Below are 9,613 nucleotides of genomic sequence, written 5' to 3' on the forward strand. Positions count from 1 at the left end.
GAACTTCCACCCTGCATCGGATTTCGAATCTTTCGACGTCGTGTTTTGAAACCTCGGTAGCTATCCAAATTGAAATGCCATTTAAAGAAAGGCAAAGGAATCGGCCAGAGGTCTACAGTGAGCGCTCTGTCCCCTGTGTTGAGCTCATTGTGGAAGCTGGCCTCGGGATAACTGACAAGATTCGGAGTCAGGCTTGGAGTTAGTCTATTACAACTTTTAACGTTTTCTTCAGGGAGACGCATAGGCTCCTGTCTGCGATACGGGGTCTGTTGCTGTGGAACGGTTTGGACTTAATCATATAACAGCATTTGTCAGGGAGGAAAATAATGTATAGAATATTCTTCAGACATTACAGAAGCATCGTGAAGTCCTTTTCCATCCCGGAAGGTCATGAGGCCTCAGCACCTACTGTCCAGTCCCCTCTTACAGAAGCAAATGATGGCATTTGAGATGCCCGTCACTCGGAGCCGTTTATTTAGGCGCCACTAGAATTTCCATGGCAAATTTCACCTCAGTGTCACATTTCTCGTTTCTCTCCAAGATCTGTCATCGTCTCCGTAAGAGAGCTGTCCTTTTTGGTGCGTTGTACAGTGCCTTCCTGGCGAATAATTTTGACGCTGTGAGTGTCCTGTGAACTCTCGCTGTTTGTGAGTCCAGCTCTGTGTGAACTGGCAAGAGGGGGCCCCTTGTTTGTCATAATCTTGGCTCTTCCAGACAGATGCCGCCATCTAGATGCACTCTGACGATGATTAGCTTTGGCATCTCCCCTCACATTAAATATGAGATGTGTGCTGTGGCTCGTTGCTGGCTCGGTTGCTAACTGAGGTTCTCTGGTGCCCCTATAGTCATGGAGAAAGAGGCAGGAAGTCAGAGCCAGAACATGGAGTATGGGTCCTCCACTGATGAACTACATGACCTGGGCAAGCTTTTAATATCTCCTGGCCTGGTGCTATATCTATGACATTGGAATGATGATAGTACCTACTTCTTACAGTCAAGACAGGAAGTTAGTGAGGGCATCTCAGTGAACCGCTTCAAATTGTGCATGGTCTGTGGTAGCTATGCATTAAGTGCTAGTTGATGTTGTTGTTGTTGTTGTTGTTGTTGTTATTATTATTATTATATTATCTTGCCTTTTATAATGAATGCACCACCACTTTCTTGACTCAAGACAAGAGTTGTGCACTGGGCCAGCATAGAGGGACGTTTGAAAATTGTGTGGAACACGAGACTTTCCTGTGTGATACGAATAGTGCTAAGACCCTGATAACTAGCCCATTGCTGTGAGGGCACTGTGGCCTTTAGCATGGAATAACTATGATTCTCTACTGCCCCTCTAAAAGCTCCAGTTCAGTTCTGGATGATCCAAGGGTAGCGTGGGGCTGGGGAGATAACTCAGTAAAGTGCCTGCTTTACAAACATAAGGACCTGAGTTTAGCCCCCAGATTTAAAAACTAAGAAAGCCTGACATGGCGGTTTGGGTTTATGGTCCCAGCCCTGCAGAGAGGGAGACAGGCAGAGCCCTAGGCTTGCTGGCCAATCACCTTCACCAGCTTCCTGAGCTCCAGTCCAATGAGAGATCAGGTATTGGGGAAGAAGAGATAAATTCCTTAGAACTACATTTTTTAGGCTCCACACAGGTGTGTATACACATACATATATGTACATCCACACATGGATGCTCACAGACAGGCAGACAGATAGTGTCACTGTTTCTCTATTAACAAATTTAAAGCTGTTCATCATCCTTGTCTATAATCTATCTGGACCATCGAGTCCAAAAGGAGGCCTAAGACAATTCTGATGAGAGACCCAGCATACGCAAGGCTTTGCCAGGAATCCAGGCTCCATACAGGTAAACATAAAGACAGAGGTGAAGACTTTACACATTGAATCTATGCCTGAGCTGAACCGACCCAGACCTGGCTCTGACTGTCAGATGTGATGTCTATCCCGCAAAGCCCCTATGAGTTCACTCAGAAAATACCTTGGCACGGTATAGTCAGTATGGCGAAAACTGAACAGTACTTTTGCAACCGGTGTTCTTTAATATTTTTAAAGACATATTTCATCTCCATACTACCTCTAACATGGTCAAATTCCCCTGTAAATATTATCTAATTTATTCTCCTAACATCCCTAAGAGATAGGATGCATTCATCTTTGTTATTAGCATCTGGCACAAGCAGACTCACATTTACTTTACTGAAAATCACCAGGAATAAATCTCATGGAGACACTAATGGAAAATATAATAGGAGATAAATACAGGTATGCTTGCAAATGAAGATATTTTCCCTCCTTTGAAATCTGTTGACTAAAAGGATAAAAAGTGGAACAACTTATGATGATTGAATAGTAATAAAAAAAACAGCATTTAATCTAAATCTCTCTTTCCTGTGATTACAGCATGCTAAATATTACTCAATACTAGGGAGTCTGTTGATGAGCTATGTAAATGTTTTCCAATAAAATTAAATAGATTAGGTTTAGAAAGAGAATGCTAATGTTTTGATGGCTTTTAAGGAGTTTTCCTTTAAAAGTTTCCAGAGAAATACTTAAGACAATGCCACAGTCCCTGCCGCAGTTCCAGGGGAATGAATGCCGTCATTTCCATGAGTTGAGAAAAGACAGAAGCCACCAAGATGTCCGAGGCATATGTGTCACCCACGATGCTTTGTTGCTAATTCTCTTCGTGTCTTCTGCCCACACTTTGTTTTGGTTGTCAAAGTTCGTTACTGAGACAAGACTAAGATCACCCTGCTTTGACAGTCGAAGATTGACTCGGCGTGACGCACCAGGAGGTGAGTCTAATTGCTGTTAATATTAGAAGGACGAATAATCATAGCAAGGAAGATGAGTTATAAAAAAAGAAATAAGCGTGTGGAACTTGATCACCAAAGAAAGACAGATTGATGAGAGGAACCATTAGCCTGAAAAGAGACTGTGCCTTGCTTCTAATATAGAGATTGGAAGTGCGACTATATTCGTGCTAGACTGAGTAGAAACAGAATCTCTGGCTCATTTATAGACTTAAAAATATACTCTATGTGGAGAACAAGATCCTTCTGTTGTCCTTGATAACAGCAAGCCAGTGCCATGCTATTTGTATAATATATATATATAATTTATTAATTAGTATTTATTAATAAATACATGTATAGCCCCCTATCTGGCTGGGTAGGCCAATGGGAGACTTTCTTTTCTTCAGGTAATGTCAATGAATCTAAGGGTCAATGTTAACATGACTCCAATGCTAATACTCCAGACTGGACATTTTTGCTTTTCTTTCTCTATTTCTCACTATATGTCTTCAAATTCCCAATCCTCCTGCCTCTGTCTCCTGAATATTGAGTTTACAGATGTGCACCACAATGAAACCATCTAGACAATGACTTCTCAAACTCCAGTGTTCAGCAAGTTGCGTCATGGAGCCTGAGAAGCTACATTCAAGAAACCCCCAGATTTCCCAGCTGCTGGTTCAGAGCCTTTTTGGGGGGGTGGAGGAACCTCAGTCTCTCCACTGTTGGGATTATATATCTGACTGAAATGTCACCTGAATCACTGGCAAGGTGGAAACTAGAACTGGAGAGTGGGAGGCAGACATTCAGGTTTCCATTGGTACTTGCTCATGGTCTCTTTCAGGTTCCTTCCCTACCTATGGTTGTAGTTACATGTTGGCTACAGAAACATGGGAGCCATCTATTCACAAGATAAACAAATGAAAACAAAACCAGAAAAAGAACCCTCTTCCCCACGATATCTTATGAGAGATCACTCTCCCAGGCTGAGCTGCGACGAGAACACATAATGACCACCACACAGCACATGTTCCTCCTCCATTCTGCCTGGAGCCCACTCATACGTATTTACTGACGTTCCATGCTGGTGAGATCGTCTGATACCCTTCAGCAGGAAGTGTGGTCATCTGGGCTCTCCAACACATGAATCACAGTCAAACTCCAGAGGACTGGAGGGGCAGAGGGACACTGAATCACTCTTGATAATGAAGAATTCATGTGAGTTGGGGGAGTCTTTACAAGAGGAAAATGAGTTTGAGAAACTTGACTGCACACTAAAGATTTGGGGTGATTACAGATGATCATTTTTATTTATTTATTTATCTGGTTACACGTGTGTGAAAAGCATAAACATGAAACATAAATTCTGCCCAACTATGACAAGAAAGTAATCTACAGCTGTGTGGGCAGTATTGCGTCATGGACTTAAATGTACATAACTTAAATGTACCATTGTCTTTCTCTAGATCTCTATGTATCGTGAACTTGTCCTTCTATATGTTACAGCTATATATTATCACTATATGCATAGTCATGATAGTTATTACTTAACCACTAGCATGGTATTTGTTTATCGATCTATCTATTTATTTATTTTGAGATACAGCCACATGTAGCCAAAGCTGTCCCTGAACTGACTATGTAATCTTGCAGCTGTGGTCTTCTGCCTCCTTATCCTGAGTCTGGCTGGAGTTCACAGGTTTGTAGTTTTGTATTCAGTTTATGGGGTGCTGGGGATCAAACTCTGCCTCCTGTAGCGAGTGCTGTACTGATTGAGGTACATCCTCAGCTCTACTACAGATAATTTCCTTATTCTACTTCACAACAGCAAAGTGGCTTCTAATGTTTAATTTTTTTTAATGTCCTCTTTCAATACATACTGGAAAGCAAACATATTTCAGATTCCACTTGAGAAGGGCTCCCCTCCTACTACACAGTTCCAGTTAGCAGAAACAGCTGAGAAACAGAAGCTGAAAAAAGAGGGCTGATGTTCCAGGCACCTGTGGGGGATAAAAAGACCTTGTGGAGGATGGGCGGGGACAAGACGTACCCAGGGGTAGATGTAGAGACCTTAGAATCTCTTAAATAACTCCCACTTTCTATCCCCCACCCCCATCCCCAAACCCGTAAAGCCCAGAAGCTGTAGCAGAGCCAGAGAGACCCCATCCCTGGCCTGGGGAGTCAGTCAGAGAGGAAGAATGACTGAACCTTGAAATGGGCACATCTGAAGGGCAGGTACGGCGCTGCCCTGGGTCACGTGTTCATCGGACAGAGTTAAAACTCTTTGCTGGGAAAGCCGACCCTACCTCCATTTTCTTAGAAAATGACTCGGTGTAAATAAGTTCACATAAAAATTGGTTAAAAATAGATACAAACCTTTGAAGCTCTGAAAGATCTAATAGACATAAATACAAAAGGTGTTCTGTGAGATAATTTTCACATGCTTGGGGGTCGAAAACTATCTTAATTTTCTAATGTTTCTATTTAAAAAAATTACACCGTAGACTGTGTGATGTTTCATCTTCATCATCAGCTTGACTGGATGTAGTCGCCATGGAAACACATCTCTGGGTGTGTCCATGAGCATGTTTCCAGAAAGATTCTTACTGAAAGGGGAAGAGTCCCTCTGAATGTCGGTGGCAGCAAGATCCTCTGGGCTGGGGTCCTGGGCTGAACAGAAAGAAGAACATGAGGCAGGTCCCAGAATTCCTGAATCTGCAATCTGACAGATAATGCCAAGTGACAGCTCCCATGCCCGCCTTCATCCTGATGGGCTATATCTCGTCACACTGCTGGTTGGAATGAACCCTTACCTCTCTAAGTTGTTCTTTGTCAGATATTTGGGTCACAACAAGGAAAACGGGAACTAGCACAGGCTGGGTAGCTTAGACAATGGAAACTGATTTCTTCATAGTTTTCCTGAAAGCTAGGAATGCTAAGATAAAGGTGTTCCTCTGGAAGACTCTACCAGGGGCTTGCAGACTGTCTCATGGTAGTCTTGGACAGAGTCATCTGCTTTGCCCATCAAGCAATCCAAATCTAATCTCTCCTGGAAACCCTCACAGGTACCTCCTGTGTAAAACCATCCTTCTGGGCATCCCATGGCCCTGTCAAGTCAAGGCATTAAAAATAACCACCCCAGGCTTCAACATATAAATAGGGAGCAGGGTACAGGTCAGTCCACAGCATAGTCCTCCCTGCAAGAACCCATGAAGACGAACACACAATAATGATGGTAACATGTTACCAAGCGCATGGGAATATGACTACCATGAAAAAAGAGTTATCAAAGGACCAATGCTGAAGAGTTAACGCCCGAAAGTGGCCTAAAACGGATATGCTCCAGAGGCGTGAAGAACGTTTTACGAAGATGTGAAAGCATGCTGAGGCTGTAGGCCATGATGGAAAGAAGAAGCAGATTTATTGGAAGAGAAACAAGGGTCTAGAAATGAAAATGCATTCCTTAAGGTCTCAAGGCATAGGGAAAGCAGTGTGTCTGGTGCTAAAAGAGAAGCATAGTAGGAGAAATCACCCATGGGGAAGTATAGAGGGGCTGAAGGAAAAGTGAGAATGTAGTTCAGACGTGAGGAAGCCAGACTGAGAAGGCCAACACCACCCCAATAGTAGAAAAGGAAAGGGAGGTACTATTCTTAAAGAAACCCAGTAATACTTTTTCCCACTATAATAGGATACAAGAATCGATAGCTTGAACAAGCACAATGAGCTTGGGGCCAGACAGATGGCTCAGTGGGTAGAGGTGCTGGCCACCAAGCATGAATGACTGTCTAAGTCCCATTCCTGAGATCCATGTGGTAGATGGAGAGAACCAAGTCTGGAAAGTTATCTTCTGACCTCCACTTGGAAGCCACGGTACAGGTGCACACATGCACACACATACGGCATATATACAGTTGTAAACAATTTTTTAAAACATATAAGATTCTCTTTTTCAAAAATAAAAGCAAGTAAATATCTGGTGTTCTGTTTGAGGCTTTCAACAATCCTGGGGCTGGTGAAATGGCACAGAGGGTAGAGACACTTACCAACAAGGTTGACAGGCTGAGTTTAATCCCATATGTTAGGAGGGAATAGACTCCCATAAGCTGACCTTTGAACTCTAGATGTGAGCTGTGGCACATGTATGCTGTCTCCACACAAATTACATATATATGTGTGTAATTATATATATGTATATATATAACATATACACATATATGTGACATAAAATATATATATGTTGTTTTTTTTTTAAAAAAATACTCCCTCTTCCTTCTCTACCACCTCCTTCTCCTCCTTTTTAAGACAGGGTCTCACTATGTAATCCCAGCTGACCTGGAACTCACTGTTAAGACCAGGCTGGCCTTGAACTCACAGAGCTCCCCCTGAGTCAGCCTCTCTAAAGGCATGCGCAACCACACCTGGCTGAAACCTTAGCGATCTCTTCAGCCCAATGTATATGTGATCAAATGGTAAGATATTTAGTGTAAGACCTTACCTGGTAATTTACAATGCCAGTTTTATAAGAGAGTGATTTTCCTGTGCCTCATGGCTATCCCTCAGAATACGACACACACACACACACACACACACACACACACACACACACACACCCCAGTTTCTGGCTGATTTTGCTACTACAGGACTACATTTTCTGAGAGTACTTTATAAAGTGCTTTTACATACATCCTGTCGTCTTCTAATTTCCTCCTCTCGGTAATGTAAATGAAAAATGCATTTGCAGCATCCTTCACTTAACTAGCATGCAAATCACCTAACGATATGCAAATGAAAAATACTGCTGGTGTCGGAAATTCCTTGCCAAGTGCCTTCTACTTCCCTTGCGGAGTGATGAGACTTCACTCAAGTGTGCCCAGTGGATAGTCTTACAGTGGAAAATTACTGCCTCTGGGAGGACTGAGGAGCTTGAAGACAGTGTCCTCCCGTTAGAATTGCACATGTGTGTCCATGTTCATGTGTGTAGATATATGTGGGGTGTGTTCCTGAGTGTGTAGGGCAGAGGATAACCTTAAACTCAAGCATCCTTCCTTAGGCACTGTGCTGGTTTGAATATGCTTGGCTGAGAAGTAGCACTACTGGGAGGCGTGGCTTTGTTGGAGTGGGTGTGGCCTTGTTGGAGTGGGTGTGACTTTGTAGGAGGAAGTACATCAATGTATATATAGTCTTTGAATTCTCTAAGCTCAAGCTCTACCCAGTGAGGAAAGAGAGCCTTTCCTGGCCAACTGTGGAATCCAGTCTCCTCTTGGCTGCCTTTAGATCAAGATGTAGAACAGGAAGCTCCTTATAGAACAGCACTGTCTGCTCTGATGCCGCGATGCTCCCCACCACGATGATAATGGACTGGACATCTGAAACTGTAAGCCAGCCCAAATTAAATGTTGCCCTTTCTAAGAGTTGCCTTGGTCGTGGTGTCTCTTCACAGCAATGAAACCCTAACTAAGACAGACACCATCTACCTCTTTCTATCCTCCCCACCCCTCCAAGGTCTTTTACTAGTTTGGAACTCAACAAGTAGGCCATGCCGATTGACCACCAGCAAACCTGCTTCAACTTCCCCGGCACTGGGATTGCAAGTGAGCCACCAGGCCCAGCTGTTTTGCTGGGCTCTGGGGATCAGACTCAGGTTCTCACACTCTCAAGACAAGGACTTGGCTATCTTCCCAGCCCTCCTGTTGATATTATGGATTGCACAAATTTCAAACTACACATGTCGTTTCATTGTCTGAAGAAAAACCCGGTCTGAATAGCCCCAACTTAATACTTGGCAAGAAGTAGAGAGTATCAGTAGAAAAGCTCATCACACCCTCCCTTTAAATCTAACTCTGTGTGTTAGAGGAATGGCTAGTGGTTAAGAGCACTTACTGTTCTTCCAGAGGACTCAAGTTCTCTTCCCAGCACTGACCGATAGCTCACACAGTCTGTAACTCCAGTTCCAAGGGATCCAACACTCTCTTCTGGCCTCTGACAGCAACCGCATACATTGTGGCAAACACACACAAACACATACACACACAGAGAGAGAGAGAGAGAGAGAGAGAGAGAGAGAGAGAGAGAGAGAGAGAGAGAGAGATATTAAAATTTCTTAATTAAATAAAACCAAAAAGGAGGCACTGGCTGTCCTGGAACTCACTCTGTAGACCAGGCTGGTCTTGAATTCATCATAGAGATCTGCTTGCCTCTGCCTCTGCCTCTGCCTCTTTGCCTCTGCCCCTCTGCCTTTGCCTCTCTCTGCCTCTCTCTGTCTCTTTCTGCCTCTGCCTCTCTGCCTCTGCCTCGAGTGTTGGAATTAAAGGTGTGTACTACCACAACTTGGCTATATAACTTTTTCTGAAAGAAAAGAAAGTGTGTGTGTGTGTGTGTGTGTGTATTTGTGTCTGTGTGAGCCTGTGTATGTCTCTGTGTGTGTATCTGTGTGAGTGAGCATATGTGTGTGTCTGTGTGTTTGTGTCTGTGTGAGCCTGTGTGAGTCTGTATGTGTCTGTGTAAGTGAGCATGTCTGTCTGTCTGTCTGTGTCTGTGTGAGCCTGTGTGTGTGCATGCATGAGAGCATGTGTATTGAGCGAAATGTGTGATGTTGGGGATTGGACCCAGAGAAGTGTACTTGCTAGCTAAGCACTCTACCTCAACTAGAAAAAAAAAGGTGATTGATTTTAAAACTATATGACAATTCTATCCTTAAGCCTGAACACTTAGCATTTGGCAACTGATCCTCCTCCTTGTCTCTTTCCCATGGGGCAGGAAGGGTGTCACTGAGGTGTCTGCTGTCTTTTTTTTATGCACGTAGATTTATGAAG

At 43.5% G+C, this 9,613-nt stretch overlaps 1 long non-coding RNA gene across 1 annotated transcript; it reads right to left on the minus strand.

The window, feature by feature from the left end:
• Nucleotides 1-4,085: 4,085 nt before the first annotated feature.
• Nucleotides 4,086-9,123, minus strand: LOC134484862 (uncharacterized). The gene is made up of 3 exons (XR_015649229.1): nucleotides 8,682-9,123; nucleotides 5,409-5,471; nucleotides 4,086-4,801 (listed from the first exon to the last, which is right to left on the minus strand). It is a non-coding gene; the product is annotated as an uncharacterized LOC134484862 (long non-coding RNA).
• Nucleotides 9,124-9,613: the final 490 nt, after the last annotated feature.

This window comes from Rattus norvegicus, chromosome 1 (genome assembly GCF_021556685.1).
Source record: "Rattus norvegicus strain SHRSP/BbbUtx chromosome 1, alternate assembly SHRSP_T2T, whole genome shotgun sequence".
In the NCBI taxonomy this organism is placed as follows: domain Eukaryota; kingdom Metazoa; phylum Chordata; class Mammalia; order Rodentia; family Muridae; genus Rattus; species Rattus norvegicus.